The sequence below is a fragment of the Acinonyx jubatus genome, chromosome B1, assembly GCF_027475565.1.
Source record: "Acinonyx jubatus isolate Ajub_Pintada_27869175 chromosome B1, VMU_Ajub_asm_v1.0, whole genome shotgun sequence".
Classification (NCBI taxonomy): domain Eukaryota; kingdom Metazoa; phylum Chordata; class Mammalia; order Carnivora; family Felidae; genus Acinonyx; species Acinonyx jubatus.
In genome coordinates, this window is record NC_069382.1 from 10,201,538 (window position 1) to 10,220,452 (window position 18,915).

General features: G+C 34.5%; 1 non-coding gene across 1 annotated transcript; it reads left to right on the top strand.

Annotated features, from left to right (window-relative positions):
- Positions 1-349: 349 nt before the first annotated feature.
- LOC113604736 (small nucleolar RNA SNORA62/SNORA6 family) lies at positions 350-501 on the top strand. Its single transcript, XR_003426757.1, has one exon. It is a non-coding gene; the product is annotated as a small nucleolar RNA SNORA62/SNORA6 family (small nucleolar RNA).
- Positions 502-18,915: the final 18,414 nt, after the last annotated feature.

Consider the following 18,915-nt stretch of genomic DNA (forward strand, 5'->3'; position numbering starts at 1 on the left):
TTAATATTTATTTTTTTAGTGGCTACCTAGGTATCTAATTGAGTGTGGACTTTGGAGTAATACCAATTTCTGTTCCAATACAACTTATGATGTTTACTAGCTGAGTGTACTTTGTTATTTGCAATACCTCTAACTTCACTTTCACTATCTGAACTGCACATGTTAGTATCTACATCACAGAGTTTATAAAGTACTCAAGGCAGTTGTATACATAAAAATATTAAGTACGTTTTCTGGCACAAAGTAGGACTTGATGGTACAATCTAACAAGACTAGTCTTTAGAATTTGTTTGACTTTATTTGCCATGCTGTCTGCCAGTAGTTTAACTACAGTAGATTTGAAAATCTCTCTGCATGTTGTTAAAGCTTGCAGTTGAGGCCACTGGCTGGCCACTGAACTCACAAGTGTAGGTAGTGTGTTACATGAGGGGCAAATCTTTCTGACACCACAAGGGTCTCTGGCCCAAGGAGTGGAGTTTTATAGTAATTCTTGCTAAAAAAAGTAAGAAAGTTAATAGTAAAGTAAAATAAAGTTTCTGATAACCTCAGTTTTCTCTAATTTTAAAAGGGGCTAACGGGGGCGCCTGGGTGGTGCAGTCGGTTAAGCGTCCGACTTCAGCCAGTTCACGATCTCGCGGTCCGTGAGTTCGAGCCCCGCGTCAGGCTCTGGGCTGATGGCTCAGAGCCTGGAGCCTGTTTCCGATTCTGTGTCTCCCTCTCTCTCTGCCCCTCCCCCGTTCATGCTGTCTCTCTCTGTCCCAAAAATAAATAAAAAAACGTTGAAAAAAAATTAAAAAAAAAAAGGGGGCTAACAATACCTTGCAGGATCATTGGGAAGAGTAAAATGTAATCATATGTTTTATACAGTGTTGTGTGCATAGAAAGCAATAAAAAGTGGACTTGATTATCATTATGGCTGTCATTCAAAATTCTTATGTAAATTAATTTTGGAGCAAAACCGTATATACAATATATACAATATATCAAGTCAATCAAAACCTTGCAATAAATGTAGATGCTGAGATTTTTTTTTCTTTTCTTATTTTTTTTGTTTGTTTCTTTGTTTTTTGGTGCATTTCTTCTACATGTTTGTTTTCTGCACCATTTGAATTTAGACTTAAAAACTCTTAAAGAAACTCAAGTCTCAGGAAAAAGATGGCATATTAATAGGTGAGTTTCTTTGCCAAAACACAGCCCACTACTTCCTCATTGGTATGAACTTCTAGTCCATTCTGCTTCTGTGTCAATTTTTTGTTATGGCCTGAGACTGGACCGTTTGAAGGATCAGAACTGAAAATCTGCAGAGTGGAAGACAAAATGGATTCATTCCCCTTTGGGCTCTTTAATTAGTTTCTAGAGCTTTCTCTTTCAAGGACCACTTCCGTAGAAAAATAAACTCCTTTTGGAGTTTTGCCAAAGCTCATTTTAGCCGCATTCAAAAAATATATTTGGCCTAATAAACTAAGTCTATTTTTAAAAGGTGATAACCAGAGGTCTGTTTTTTTTTATTTACTTACTAAATAAAGAGTTCGAATTTTCTCTTATTGGTCCCTATTTGTGTCCTTTTCTCTATGCTAGAAAATTGTCAAGATTCTTTTCACAGGGATTCATTTATAGCCTTAAAAGTTATAGTTATTGCACATCAGGAAATGTGTCCACTCTGAATTTACCACTAACACATTAGACAGTTGTGTAATTTCTATGCTTCCAACTATGGACTGAAGAGAATTCTCATTTCAGTGTTTGCATCTTTGCTTTTGTTTGTTGATATCTTCAGGCCTAGATATTTAAAGCCTACTTCTTGTTTCTGCATCCAGGTTTTTTAGATGCTCTGTACTCTCTACTGGCACCAGCTACAAGAATTGCTTTATTGCCTGAGAAACATTGATGATGCATCAGGATCCTTTCTTTTGATAGAACATGTCCAGCTATCTACTGCTTTAATATCACTGTATCATATCCCACAGACTGATCTAATGAAGCCCTTAATATAACTGCTATAAAAAGTCACAGGCAACAAATCTTATTGCAGTGTGTCAACAGTTCTACTATGGGCACAGGCAAGATTTTATACCCTTTACTCTTTTAAGAGTAAATGCTTCCAAGTAGGTTTTACATGAGAGCAAGAGATCTAAGCCAAAATGACGTATGTGACTTTTCTCATATTTTCAACATGCAGTCCTTTTACACTCAAGATACCCTTGGCATATCTTTCCCCTGGACATTTATCCCCTGTACCCCATACTTGGGGCCCATGATACAGTTCACATTCCTCTTTCATAGCAACACTCCTCTATGTGGTGTCCACAGATGATCTGTTAAACAACCAAGAAGAGTTGTTATGAGTTGACCAAAGTTTAATATGTTGCCCTTATTGGAGGCTCTTTGATGGGTTTTTTACAAGGAAGCCTTAATTACTGATCAAAAAGGAAAAGAAACCAGATGCCTCTTGTCTGGATTATCACAGTATAATCACTCAACACCTATTTTACATTGAAATGCAACCACTGACTTATTTTCTTTATTTCACACTAGGTTGTGAGTTCCTAGAGTAGGTATGATGTTCCATTTGACTTTGTATCTTTAGTAGTCAGAACAGCACCTGGCACATACTATCTCAAAAATGTTTGTTGTGTTTTTTTTTTTATTTTTTTTAACTTTTTTTTTTTTATTTATTTTTGAGACAGAGAGAGACAGAGCATGAACGGGGGAGGGGCAGAGAGAGAGGGAGACACAGAATTGGAAGCAGGCTCCAGGCTCTGAGCCATCAGCCCAGAGCCCGACGCGGGGCTCGAACTCATGGACCGTGAGATCGTGACCTGAGCTGAAGTCAGACGCTTAACCGACTGAGCCACCCAGGCGCCCACAAAAATGTTTGTTGTATGAACAAATGAGGAGTAAGTGATGCTCAGATAGTACTAGCCAACAGGGTGAAAATACATAATAGGACCTGAACAGAACAGTTATGGTCTTTCAATATCCACCCATCTAAGTGAGATTAGCCTGAGCATCATACCTCTGAAACAAACAAAAAGTGCACACCTAACATTGTGAGAACAGAAGCTCAAGGCATTTAGCATAAGGATGTGCTCTGCAGGTAATTAGATTTACAAATATCCTTCCTTTAAGTGAGAGTGAAAAAGGAAACCAACAAACTGGAACAAACCATTTCTTCTCCCAAAATCACAAGGACAGGAGCAGTGAAGAGAGAGGATGAGGGAGTAGCGTTTTGCCTCAAATCAATACCAAGCCCACATATCTAAAATAGTAACACTCTAGGAATGTTGTCAGTTGATATATACAACCTATGGAAAATGAATACATGTATTTATTATCCGATTTAAAACTCAGTTGTAAAGTTTTTCCATTTAAAAAGTGACATATGCTTATTTTTTAAATCAACGAGTTTGTAAATGATGTACAGATGTTATAAGAATAAAAAAATTTAAATAAATGCACTTTCACATGGTTGTGATAAACATATTATAATTTATAATTAAGATTTATTTGTCCTCAAAGAATTGCTTTTAAATGTCATTTGAAAAAAAAATCAAAAATACTACCTGCAAAATAAAACCAAGCCATACATTTAACATTTGCAGATACTATTTTTCTTACTTTATGGCCTTTAACATTATGCTGGTGTACGTGGGGACTTGAGAGTGTATTTTTGTGTATTATTACCACACTAGTATATTGTGGTTTCTGTGTTTTCTTCACATTTTACCTAAAGGCAAATTACAACAAAATGAAGATAAAAATGTTACCATCGTCCCATAAATATTCATCAAGACATGTTTTTAGGTAAATGTTGTTAAGGTTTGGAAGTTATAGCAAGTTATAAATACACTACCAGAAAGATTAATTTTCCTTCCAACTTTAGAGGGGAGAAAGAGAGAGATAGAAACAGAGATATTTTATTTCCTGCGCTGTAGGCTATACTGAGCTAATAGCAAAAGTGGAATACAATTGAAAAAATAAAAATAAAATGTTCATTAAACTAGTATTCATTTTCCAGAGACCTAGTATGCAGCATGTATCAACCATGTGAGTGTAATTACTGTATAGTTTTTGAAAATATGTGGTGGGAGTCCATTATTCACCAAGTCAGGACTTATTTTTGGATTTGTAAAAGATCTCTATGTTGGGTAATAACATGGTGTCAGCTCTGCATGAGAAGACAGAATGATGAAGTCTAAAGTGTTCTGAATGCCTGCAAATGGATCAAATGACTGAAAATAATAACTGAGTTTTTATTAGGACTGTGCTGATACTTTCCACCTTTCAGAAATGCATTCTTTATGGTACAAAATATGCTGCATTAAATTGCTAAAATCTATTGTCCTGAAAAAAGAAACAAATTATAGAAAAGTAAAAAGAATGGAATGAACTACTTGAGAGAGAGAACCACAGATGAAATAGCTCAATAATGTGTATTCAAACATTTTTCTATTAAATGGAACCAAAGATCTCCTCACCTTATATTCTATTATTTTTTTGTATTTGAAAAGCCTTGATACATCAGGGCTAAGTTTTATCCTTTTGTGTTCTAAGGATGACCTACTTTGTGTTTATTCTCCTCTTGATTGGTTTTGACTCTGAAAATAAACCTGTTTATTAGGACATGTATAGAGAAAAAATATCTTAAGATTCACTGGAAAAAAAAGAAAACAATGAGAAAATTAAATTTCACATTAGAACAGAATTCTGGTGGTTTCTAAATTTCCCATAATATGGTAGCATTTGCTTCATGTTATTTTGTTATCTCTACAAATAGATAGAAAAATCACCAAGTCTTCCACCAGTGTATTAAGTGCTGTTGGAGCTTGGTGGTGGATTTTCACACCTCAACAACATTGATTTCATCTTCAAAATTTTACTGAAAAAGTAAAAGCAGTTGAATGTATGATATGTAAGGAAATGGATGAGAAACAGAAGGAAGTGAGGGAAACACAAGAAAATACCATTGTTGTCCCTCCCAATTCGGGCATTAAACCTAACTTGAAGGCAGTGAGGTGTTCAAGCCTTCCATATGGTGACTTCAGAAACAGCATCCACTGCACCTTAATTAAGCTTGGTTGATGCAATGAAATCAATATTCCCTTCGTAATGGCATGAGCAATATATCATTTCTGTCTTTGGTCAGTTTCACTGCCAGGTATTCAAACACACTAAAAGTAGTTTGAGGTTAGAATGACATTTGCTTTGCAAGTTCACTTTTTTTTTTTTTTTGAATAGCTACACTATCAGTTTGTACAGAGTGAAGGCTAACATTGAATTTCCAAGGTTTTAGAATGACCTGTGTCAGAACTCCTCTGGCATGAAATATTATGCGTAATTCATAATGCCTGAACTCTTCAAAATTCAACAAGCATGATTTAATTTCAGACTAGTAGATTAGAATTAGTATGACATTTTTGGCACTGTTATTAATTTTAATAACAAAAGAAACAATTAATTATATGAATGTTGCCAAAAAAAGTCTATTAAATAATGTATTTTAAGAAATCCTAGAATATATGCCTAAATTGTCATTCGTAATTGGCAATTAAAATGCTTTTTTGTGTTCAAAAAATATTTAATTGAGCAAAAGTTTTTTTTTCCTTTTTTTTATGAATTTAATAGTATGTCCAGAAATATATTTGGTCAAAGTTAGTGGGTGAACTGACATTTCAGAATCCAATCTCTTATGCTCTACCTCAGCTTCAAAACCTTTGATCAATTATACAATAGCAGCCTTGAAGATCAAAGAATCCCTAACTGCTAGTGAGCAAATACGGGGAAACGCCATAATGCTGGAGTGAAGTCATTCATAACATGAAGTTACAGGACAAAGAGAATAACGATCTTAGAGTATATTTATTCTCTTCCTTTTTTTTCATGTAGAAAATAATGGTGTGAACTGATATAATTCTGTCAAGCTTATCAGATACGTGTTTTAAAGTGAACATAATTCAAATTCTGGTTGCCTTTAAAAACATTTGAGAGCAAAAAATCAATATGTCATAATGTCAGGGAATCTTTTGAATTAAAATGTTATATCATTTATTAGTTTCTCTCTTAGACCAGTTCTACATTGGCTTAAAAGTGCAACCACCATGGAAGGCTAGGAGATGACCTACACTCAGCAGTATCAAATGAATGAAGAATATTTAAGGAACACTATTTCCCAAATTCAGTAAATCGAAATCCAAAGTAACAGCAGAGTGAGGTTGTGAAATGCACTGGTCAAACATGGAATCTATTCATTGAAAGTTTTCAAATATGCTGATATCAGGGGTGAAGAGAAAATGTCTGAAGTCATTTTTCCACGATAAACTATATGGGTAAAATTGTTTTGTGCATTACAAGAGGAATAGGTTTTACGTGTAGCTTTGCAGCCAGTTTTCTTAATTAGCATAGACAACTTAAGCAGCTTAAAGGTATTTCTTGCTTATTAAAAATTCTCTTTATAAACTTATAAGAATATATTTATAATGAATTCATGCTAAGAAGCATTTGTTAAATTTAGAAATTTGAGAACAACATGCTAACATCTTGTTCATGCTGTTTATGTGTCTAATCCCTCTTCTGTAAATTATTGCTTTATTTAGCTGTTTCTTGAGAAGAATACTTTGAACAAATCTGAGATTCCTGGGGCACCTGGGTGGCCCAGTCAGTTAAGCATCCGACTGCAGCTCAGGTTATGTTCTCATCGTTTATGAGTTCGAATCCCTCATAGGGCTCTCTTCTGACAGCTCAGAGCCTGGAGCCTGCTTCAGATTGTGTTTCCCTCTCTCTCAGCTCCTCCCCTGCTTGTGTTCTCTCTCAAAATAAATAAACATTATTATTATTATTTTAATTCTGAGATTCTTAGTGGTTGGCCAAATTCCACTGACCAATATGCCTTCTTGTCTATTAAATCAAACTTCATATTGCTTATATGTTTCAGGAATGTATACAACTATGTGCATTGTATGTTAGATTCTATTTATTGCATTAAAAAGTGCCCTGATATTTCTAGTGCTGCCAAGTGGTAATAGATAACATTTTTTGAGAGTTTGCTCTGTAATGGGATTTTTAATGCGGATTTTGCATGCAATATATGCATTCCAGAGGAATGGCTAAACCCTCTGGCAAAATTAAACAGGGATTTGTGTAGTGAGCAAAATATAAATAAGTAGAAGCTTGGCAATGTAAATGAGAAAAAAGAACTTGGAAAATTCTCTGATACTTCAGAATTAGCGTCCATCATTAAATTGGCATAGAGGTTTATGTTATTTGATTTGATTGCCTGAAACTTGCTAAATTCATTGTTCTCCTAAGCTCCTGCTGCCTCCAAACTGAGTGATATCCACTCTAAGGTGATAGAATTTATGGAAAGGAAAGTAACAACAAACTAAGGACATTATGTACATTATGTAATTCTCATGCACTCACAAAATATGAGGTTGGACTATTATTAAACTTATAGATGAAGAAATTGAGGTCCAGATTAAATGGCCAGCTTTAACCTATCCTAATATTAAACACTAAATCCTCCTTCCCCAAAATGAAATAGGTCATATTCACAAAAGCAATACAAATTTTTAAGAAATAAAAGTAAACATGTGTGCTGGCTTTATGTGAATAAAGGCTGTGTAGTAGAAGCAATTCAGAAAAGACTTGAAGTTATGGAGGAAATTAACCTGTTTTTTCACTGATGTTGTAAAATTTCATCAAGCAAGTATTTGTTCAGCACATATGTTCTAAACATTAGGTACATAGTGTTAAGTGAGGATAGAAAAGACCTGTGAATTCAAGGGGTTAACAAATTACACAGGAAAGCGATACTAAGCTAAAAACCAAATAAAAATAAATAAAGGCTAAGGAAATAACACAACAGGGCATAATTGGGTGACTACTTTATTGTAATTAATCAATTTATTTATTTACACATTTGTTCAGGTGTAGAATTTAGTGATTCATCACTTACATACAATGCCTGGAGCTCTTCACAAGTGCCTTCCTTAATCCCCATCTCCTATTTGCCCCTTCCCCTGACCTACCTCACCTCCAGCAACCCTCAGTTCTCTATAGTTAAGAGTCTGTTCTTGTTTTGCTTCCCCCTTTTTCCCCTATATTCATTTGTTTCTTAAATTACACATATGAGTGAAATCACATGGTATTTCTCTTTCTCTAGCTTATTTCACTTAGCATTATACTCTCTAGCTCCATCCATGTTGTTGCGAATAGCAAGATTTCATTCTTTTTTGTGGCTGACCTCTTCTTTATCCATTCATCAGCCGATGGGCATTTGGGCTCTTCCCATAATTTGGCTATTGTTGATGATGCAGCTGTAAAAATAGAGGTGCATGTATCCATTTGAGTAAGTATTCTTTGTCTCTTTAGGTAATTAATTACCTAGTGGGGCAATTGCTGGATCATAAGGTAGTTCTGTTTCTAACTTTTTGAGGAACCTCCATATTGTTTTCCAGAGTGGCTGTACCAGTTTGCATTTGGGGGTCTACTTTAGATTAGGTAATTGGAAAGCATTACTCTGGAGAAGCTATTCAAGTTGGGATAGGAATGACAGCACACATTTATATAAACATCAAGAGAAATAACAGAAATAAGGCTGGTATGTTAGAGCAGAGTGGTTGAAGTCGATAGTGGTAAATTTTCTTTCTGGATTCAGAAAGAAAAAGAATAAACAAATGAAACAAATTTTAATATAAATTAGAAGTATTTGTTTTAAGGTTTGGGCCAACCTCGTGTCCTTATTACAGTTTTGACAGATGTAACTATTTTACAATTATACTAAAATTCTAACAAAATGAACACATAATTATAAGCATTCAGTGAAAATAAATAAAAAGCCTACATTGGAAATTCATAAATAGAAATAATTCCTAGTCTATAAGCATGTGAAAAAAATATTTAACTTAGTACTGATTAAAGGAATTGATACTAACATTCATAATCATCCAAGTGTCAAATTTCAGTTGATAAAAATAATAACTGATGCTAGCAAGGATATATGTAAACAGCACTATAACTCACTTCTAGTGGAAATGTGCGTTGCTGTACCCTTTCTGGGAAGCAGTTTGTCAGTATATATGGGAAACTAAAAACATGTCCATAATTTTCAACAATGAATTCCACTTGGATATTTGTTCTCAAGCTTACTTGTGTTTTTAACATTGATCACACACCTTTTTTTATGTTTATTTTTGAGAGAGAGAGAGAGAGAGAAAGAGAGAGAGAAAGAGAAAGAGCACGTTCAAGTGGGAGAGGGGCAAAGAGAGAGGGGAACAGAGGATTGGAAGTGGGCTCTGTGCTGACAGCAGAGAACCACATGTGGGGCTCAAACTCAAAGAACTGTGAGATCATGACCTGAGCCAAAGTCGAGAGCTCAACGGACTGAGCCACGCAGGCGCCCCCACATACACCTTTTAGGTAGAAATATTATTATAGCCAGCATTCTTTCGTAGGTTTGAAATTTTGAGTAAGAACCTCCAATTGAGCCACAGTAAGATATTTCAACTGCAATGCATCATGTGTATGCATGATGCCACAAAGAAAGAGAAATGAAAGGCGTTTCATTATACCCTATCAAATGCAATGTTCCAACAATATCCGTTTGGGACAGTTCAGCACCTGAATGGCCCTGGGCTTCTGCTCAATGATGATTGACTGACTGTAGCCTACAACTTAGTCTCTAGAGGGCATATTCGCTGACCATCCCAGGAAAAGGAGAGGTTATTCTGCCTTTCTAAAAGTGATGTGAAGATTTATTCATCTCTTTTTTCAATACTTACTATATTTGGAGAGTGAGTATGGAGTTTCTGGCATAATTTCTTAATGACAGTCCTCAGAATTTTAATCTCATTTATTCCTAGAAAGGTATATATGATCAATCTATTTCGACTTATCTATAGAGATTTATCTCTAATTGTGATGTATTCCTGTAAAGATATGAAACTACAAATATACACAAATATACAAATATATGCTAATATACACAAATATACACAAATATATAACTATCTATAGATAGATATAAAATGATAATAACATAATATGATGTCGCTAATGAAATCAGGCTTGAGCTGAAATTTGACACATTGGTAAGAGTTCCTTAAGCCAAGGAGAAAAAATATTCTAGACTGAAGTAACATAATGTGTAAAGCTCCGTGACAGAAGCAAAGGAATTTTGAGACACTAAATGTGGGTCATGTGGCATCAGCATACAATCCAAGGATGCATATACAAGAGCAAAGTGGAGATTTAAACACAGGTCAGAATTTATATGACATTTTTGGCTATGTTAACTGTTTTGTTTTTTATTAAAAGAGCAGTGGAAAACTTCAGATTGTTAAAAAGGAGCAATCACAATTAGATTTGTTTTTCAAAATACCCAGTCTGGCCATTGTGTAGAGAAGGAAGTTAAAGCGGTGGTTAATGAATACGGATATGACTGAAGATTGGCCCTGTGAAGTGACAAGAGATATGGAAAGAAATAGACAAAATTAGGATATATTGAGGGGGGAAAAACATGGCTAAAACCTCTTGATGAACTGGGTGTGAGAGGACAAAGGAGAAGGTCATCAAAAGGGACACCTGGATTTATGATTTACATGGATTTCATAGATAGTGTCACTGAATGGAACTAATTACTTCTTAGAATTGAACAAGCCATATTTGTGTAAAAACTAGTAAGTATCAGGAGTTCAGTTTGACTGGGGCACAATGTCAATTAGGGCTAGTGTGGCATAGTGGAGGTCGTTCCAGGAGACATGAATATGGGAGTCCTTCATGCTTTGGGGATAATCAGCGCTATGCGAATGGGCAGAAAGATACAGGGTCAGACATGGAAGGTTATGGTTCCGAGCTGACAGCAACTCCAGCACATAGAGGAGGATGAGCCTGCAGATATGTCTAAGCAAGGGGAAAACCAAGGACAGTGTGGTGCAATAGTCAGCCCAGAAATAAATTGTTTTTAAAAGGAGAGAGCGATTAACACAAGGCTATTGTGGGGTCAGAAAGGATGAAGTTTGAGAAGTTTCCCATTGGATTTAGAAAGATTAATGTTATAAGTGATGTTGATAGATTTATGTTAACGAATGACGAGTATGGGAGCCATGTTTGAGGGCACCCAACCATGAAAAAGAGATGAGGACATAGACACAGGCTTTAAAGGGGAAGAGATCTGAAACAAAATTATTTTTTTAAACAACAAAAATATGTCTTTAGTTATTACTTATTATTACTTATTCCATTCCTCCTTTCACTGACAAGCTACTTTTAAATGGTATTCAACTTCATCCTCAAATTAACTGCCTCTTCCAATTATTACAGTATAGCTTCTATTACTTCACCAGCTTTCAGAAATAATCCCATTCTTGCAATATGCTTCCTTATCACTAGCATCATATTCAAAAGTGTCTTTTCATTTTCCCCTCCTACTTCATTTCTCAGAATTTGAAACTCCAAATAACTTAACTCCTAATAAGTTAACTCCATTAACTTGTCATTATTATTTTTACCCTTGATTTTATTCTTTTTTTCTTTTTGAGAGAGAGAAAGCGAGCAGGGGAAAGGGGCAGAGAGGGAGAGAGAGAATCTTAAGCAGCTTCCATGCTCAGCAGGGAACCCAATGATGGGGCTTGATCCCATCACCCTGGGATCATGACTTGAGCCAGAATCAAGAGTCAGACACTCAACTGACTAAGACACTCAGGTGCCTTTACCATCTATTTTATTCTTGAACACACTCTACTGGGTCTCCTCTGTCTTAGTCTGTTAGAGCTACTGTAGCACGATTCCATAAAGTAGATGGCTTAAAAATAGCAGAAATTTATTTCTGACAGGTCTGGACTCTGGGAAGTACCAAGATCTAGGTGCAAGCTTATTCAATATTTAATGAGAACTAGCTTCCTCGCAGATGACTTTCTCTAAAATCTCACATGGTAGAAGGGGTGAGGGAGCTCTCTGTTGTCTCTTCTATAAGGTCATTTATCCCCTTCTTGAGAGCTCTACCTTCCTGACCCCTCAAAGGCCCCACTTCCTAATACTATCATCTTTGGGGTTAGAATTTTAATATATGAATGTGGAAGGGGGCGTGGTAATAAACATTCAGTCCATTGAATTCTTTAAAAACATTTTTTTCTTTCACATAGAAGCTACTCTTCTGATATGGTTCCAAGTGTATTAGTCTGATGGGACTACTGAAATTCCACATGCCTGGCTACGAATGAGTAATCCCCATACATATACAGCTGAAAGTCTAAAAATCCTGTTAATCTGGAAGGCATGTAGATATTTGGGGACCTGAAGCTTACAAAATCTAGAGACAGTGTTTAAAAAAAGTAACTCAAATTACATATAAAAAAGTAATTGTAAAAATGGATGAAATTTCTAATGAAATTCTATTTTTTTAGAATGAGGAAACATACAACAAATTTTAAATTTTCAAAACTAACAAATTACAGAACAACACAATATCTAAAAAAGTAGTATAACATTTTCATTAACTACTGAATGATGTGACTCTATAACACTTTCCCTTCTATTTTCAGTTGCATAATTTTATACCACTCTTTTGTCTGACAACATAGTAAAATAGTTGTGATAGGGAAAATAAAAAATAGTTTAGCTTCTCCTGTAGCATTGTTGATATAAAGTTATTTTTTTGTGTGTGAGTTTATTTTTTTTTATTTTCTTCAAAACTTTCAGGTAATTTTTTCAGGACATGTAATTACCAAATAGAAAAAACAAACAGGTCATTTCATAATAAAGAATAATTCTATCAAATGAAGAAAACAAAATTTCAAATAATTGGATTTTTCTCAAATTAGAGAAAACTTTAATTTTTCATATATATATATATTATGATTTCCCTTCTTTCAAGTTTTCTTGTACAAGGTCTAACCTTCATTACTCTTTGAATAGGTAATAGTCACTAATCAGTTTGTCAAAGAGGGAGTATAGGAAACTCATTCCCTGAGTTTTATGTTTTCATATCTGAGTGGAGTCATCCTCCATTTTGATTGGGACTTAATAAGAATGAACCCTCTGTTGACAACTTTCCATGTCTAATAATTGGAAGAATTTTTCATAAACTAATTTCTGACTCAACACATGTCAAATCTTTTCTGTTCTGCTCCTATGTCTCCTATTTCTGTCAGCCACTGTGTTTGGACATTGAGTTTGCTGATTACAAGATAAAATGTATTTCTTACTTTGCTAAGTTTGTTCACTAATAAATTGAACATGATTTGTCACAATACTTTTCTTTGTGTAAAGAATACTCAGGTTCGCCATTTACATTTACATCTTTATAACTTTCAACTTTGCTTATTCAATTTGTCTCAATTTTATGGAGTTTATTTTTTGCTCAATAGTTGAATTCTAAAATAAGTGGCAGGATTTAAATTGCCCTATGTGGAAATACTAATGGCTTTAAATGCAACTTCTCTATGAGCAATATGCATTAACATAGATGGAAAATACCACAGCAAATTAGATAATAGATGTTCTTTATTCACTCAGTCATTCAATTAACAACTATTCATTGAGGAACTGAGATGTGTTAGTCTCTCCTTGGTTGCTGGCAATAAAGTGATAGCATAACAAAACACACACACACACACACACACACACACACACACACACACAAACACACACACTGTACTTCTCAGGGATTTAAGTATCTCAGGGATCTAAATGCCATGTAAGAAAGTGTAAATTTTGCACGCTAACACATTAAGCCAAACTAAATATCTTTTTCATATGTCACTCTTAAACAGTAAGAATAGTAAATTTCTGTTTATCCATCCAAAGATTACATTTATCTATCATCTATCTATCTATCTATCTATCATGAGTAAAAGTTATACTTTCTCACTTAACCTTGAGTAATTTTTCCAGAATTTATTCTTTTAATTGAATTATTCAGGAGTAAGATATAAATGAAATTGATACACCTCAGAATCCTACTAACTTTTGACATTTTATTTTAAATGCCTCTAAGAAAAAGTTTAATTTGTTAACTCCTGCCAACCATGAGTTAAGGACTAATAAAGTCGGGTTTACCTCAGAATGAAAGAGCTTTCACTAATTTGAAATATGGTAAAAGGAGAATGGAAAAGTTGAAGGTGTGGATAACAGAAACTGTTTGGTAGGAGGAGGGTAGGGAAAAAAGAGGGAGAGGGTGTCATATTGCAGGTCTAAAGTTCTTGCCTGACTTTTTTGGAGGAATTTGCATACCATATTTCTTGAGATAAAGCCGCCTATTGTGCAATCTTGAACTTTTTTTGCTACAGGTATTAGTGGATATACTGTGTCCTGTTTATTTAGGACATCAGGCTTCCTAAGCTGTACCACTTTGGTTTACATTCTCATCTATACTGTATTCGTCTTTATTGTCATTGATTTGACTGTAGCTTTCTTTGTCTCTTCTCATCCTCTGGTATGCCTTCTGTCTTCTGAGAGTCTCCTTTGTTCCAAGATGATAATTAAATCCATGTCCATGCAAAAAAGAAAGAGTTGAAGCACCAATCCCTTTTTCTCCCAGATGGGTTAAGAGCATGATTTCACTGTGGGATTTCTTAATAAGAGCCTTTCCTAAATATCTGTAGGAAATCATCTACTTCATTTGTATGAGGATAGGAAGGAATTTCAACATGTAGACTTCCTTGAAGTCTGAAAGGTACTCCTATCAAATTTAACCCAGGATAGTAGATTGTATTTTTATATCAAAAAAAAAATGACTTAAGCACCAAACATGAATCCTATATATCTCCTAAACTTCAAATGACGGAAATGAGTTGCTTAACAGTGGCAGCAACAATGTGCTCTTCAGAAACTGTGTCTCTGGCTGTTGTAATTTATAGCCATTTTTCAGGGACTGTCTTTGGCTGCTGCAATTTATAACCATTTTCCCTCCCATTAGAGTTAGTCAATCAGACAATACAAAAGTGACAAAAGGAAGGTTTAAAGCTAATTTTGAGATAGTTCTATGACATGGGCTCATGAATAAAATGTAAAATTAATTATATAGGTGAGTATATACAGATTTAAAAGCAAGATACCAGAGAGTTCAGGAAGAAAGAGTCCTTATAAGACTTGAGAACCAGTGTAATGCAGTTTGAGTCACTAGAAAAAGACAGTGGAATAACTTATGTTTCCTGTATCAAGTATCTGGTGAGCTACTTAAAATGCAAATGACTATACCTCATCGCAAAACTTCAGAAAAATATCCCTGGGGAGAGGCCTCAGGAGACTACTTTTTTAGAAAATTGCTCAGGTAACCTTTACGTAACTTAAAATTTGGGGACTCTTTGACAATCCATAATATTCACTTCCTCCTAACTATTTTCTAACTAGGAAACTGCCAGAGAAGAGGTTTTTTTGTGGCATTGCTCAATTTGGGGAACATGATTGATATCAAGGCATTATATGATTTATGAGTTATTCATTTAAAGTATTAAAAAAGCAGGTGGGGTTTGTAAATGGTAGTTGTGGCCTCAGAGTTTTAATTCCATCCACATATGAAGACAATAAAAGATAAGGTCAGCCTTTAAAAAAATCATAACAGGAAAGAACACATTAAATAAACTTAAAAGACAAAATACAGTAACAACAACAACAAAAATCCACTACTGACAGTTGATGATAGGGAAAAAATGGTTCATATATTAGATTATTAAACCTGCCATGGGAGAGTATAGAAAAAAAGCATGAGAAATTCCAGAAACTCCAAAAATGCTCTTTCTGTAAGATAAGGGTGACAGAATGTTGTTGAAGACATTTAAATAGATGCCAGAATTGTTGATCATGAAAAAATATGGGTGGCCCATGTACAACAATGTCATTACAGTATGCCAATACCCCTGGGATGTCAGCCAAAATGGAGGTAATTTTCTGAAAACAGCTCAGTCCTGAACTTAATCCAAAAGGCATCCATTCATAACAAAGTACTCCTTTCGAGAATGGAAAAGGCTGCGCCAGAAAAAGGAGCTCTGTTGATATATTTTCATCATAAAAATAAACAGAACATACCGCTAAAAAAAAGAACATAACATTCATTTGGAACAAATTTTAAACATACCTAAACAAAATTGTTTAGATAGAATATCTGCAATTACAAAAAGTATATTTGTTTGCTGTCGTGTAAGACATTTTTTAAATGACAGAGGAAGAACATAAATAACAAACAGAAGACTCTGAAACACCAGGCTCTATTGAATTTATGGGTGAGCTCATTTAAAATTCAATCCAGCTTCTACGCTTTCATAATCATATAGTAATGTTAAAACCCAAACACTGGGCCTGATCAGGAAGTGAGATTGATTATTCATATCCAGTTTAAATATTTGTAGTCCTGAGAGAAATTATTGTGAAGAATAAAAATCACAGAGAGCGGTGAAGAAATAACCAGATCATGAATTTTTACTTTGGTAAGGCTTATTTGGAAGCAAAGTTGAACATGAGTTAATATTAGTGTTCTGTTTCAAAGAATTGAAGAATTAATCTGTATCTACTAGAATGTGAAAGTATTTAAACATTCATTGTTGCTATTGTTTCATCAATCCATTCAAACATGACATTAGTTGAGTGACTCTATAGGCCAGGGACTATTCTAGACAATAGGTATAAAGAGAAATATGGACACTAAGGAAAAAAAGGGTCAGCTGTGTGTATGATATATGTATGTATATAAAAAATTGTGTTATGCAGGGTTGTAAAGTGTTTTGACATGTAACTAGTTGTAAATGAATATCTGTGTATAAGTTGTTTATAATGTAATGAATTAAAAATTATAAAATTACTATAAATAAGAATTCCATGGCAATAATAATTTTTCTCCCATTTTAACAATGTAAGACCTGTTTCTGGAAGGTGGTGATTAAGGTAAGTGAAAGTAAAATTTAATCAGATTATCATTGGTGGTAAAGGAGAAGTGAGATGAGAAATAGAAAATTCCTTGAAATGATCAAAAACAAAAAGCAACCTACCAAACACATAGGATGTAGCTAAATTAGTAATTAGATGAAATTTTGTAGCTATAAACATCTATATTAAAGAGGAAGAAAGATGTCAAATCAATAACCTAAGCTTCCAAGTTAAGAAGTTAGAAAAAGCTAACAAACCTAAAGCTAGGGGTGCCTGGGTGGCTCACTTGGTTAGCATCCAACTGTTGATTTCTGCTCAGGTCATGATCCCACAGTCATAAGATCAAGCCTCACATCGGGCTGTATGCTGAATATGGAGCCTGCTTAAGATTCTCTCTCTCTGCCCTCTACCCTGCGCGCGCTCTCTCTCTATCTCTCTCTCTTAAGTAAATAAACAAACAAACCTAAAGCTAACAAAAGGAAAGAATAATAAAGATTAAAGGAAGTCAATTAAATAGAGAGTAGACAAATAATAGATAAATCAACAACAAGAAAACTTTATGTCTTTGTAAAATCCAGCAAAATCGCCACACCATTAGCTGTATTGACCAAGAAAAAAAGGGACAAGGCTCAAATTACTAATATCAGGGCTGAAAGAGGTAGCATCACTTTTCAACTCACAGAAATAAAAAACAGTATAAAAGAATACTATGAACAATTATATGTAAACAGTTTAGATCAGTCAGATGAAATGAATACATTCCCAGATAAACTTCTACTACTGAAACTGACTCAAGAAGAAACAGAAAATCCAAATGGGCATTTAAAAATAAAAGATTTCTAATTAATAATAAAAAACCTACCACAAAAAAACATTTAAGTCTACGTGCTTTACTGTTATGTTCTAACATTAATACAATTCTTTACAAATTCCTCCAAAACATAGAAGAGAGGGAATAATTCTCAACTCATTCTATAAGTTGCTCTGATCCCGAAACCACACAAACACATTACCAGAACACTTCAAACAAATAACTCTATGCATATAGACACAAAAAAGTCTTCAACAAAATATTAGAAAACTATATCCAGCAACATATAAAAAGAATTATATACTTGATAAATGAGATTTAGCCAAGGAATTCCAGAATGGTTTATCATCCAAAATCAATCAATATAGTACATCATATGAGTAGAATAAAAGATAAAATCCATATAATGATCTCAAAAAGGAATTGACATAAGTTACTGAATGCTAACAATCTGTCAGGCATTGCTAGACACTTTCCGATGCTTTACCACAGTAAGTCCTCATATATCTCAAGTGACGATGGTTAACATGCCATTAGGTTTATTGAAAATGGAGAAAGCTTTAGTTCACGTTCACAAGCTTGAGAAGGGTAGGGGAAGATACTGATTTAGGAAGAACTAGAGTTAGGTTTTCTAACAGAGACTACCTCCTATTTGGACCTCTATGTATTCACTCCATTCTCTCTATTGAGATAATAAAGTATGGTAAAGAGCACACCCATATGCAGCTCAGACTCCAAGCTCAACAGATTCCATTTAGAAGAAGGAACCTTTCTTACTGTGTAAGTGATGTAAAAGAGAAGTCCTACACAGGAATGAGAAAAGCCAGCTGGCACTATGTAGTTTGGGGAGAGTTGCTTAGTGTCTTTTATTCTCAGCTTCGTCCACAGTAAAAAGCTGAGCACAGTGTAAGCTCTGCCTGTGTCTTTGGTTCAGATGGATTATTGTTTATGAAAACTCTCTGTCAGCATGGAGTCTCTCACGTATATTGGATGTGCTGCACAAAAATTCAGATACCCAGAAGAAAGGTTGCCATTCATGATTATTTTGGGCTTTTATAATTTATCTTGGGAAAATATTCTTATTTAAGAATACAATCTTATTGACTTTTGTTTTTGTTTTTATAAAAACACACCTTCCCAACCTAGACTAAATGGAAAAGCTGAGACAAGAGGTAAATGAATTGCTTTGCCTCATAAAGTAACAGGAATTTTTTAGAGAAGAAAACAGGACCGCTGGGTTGAAGGAA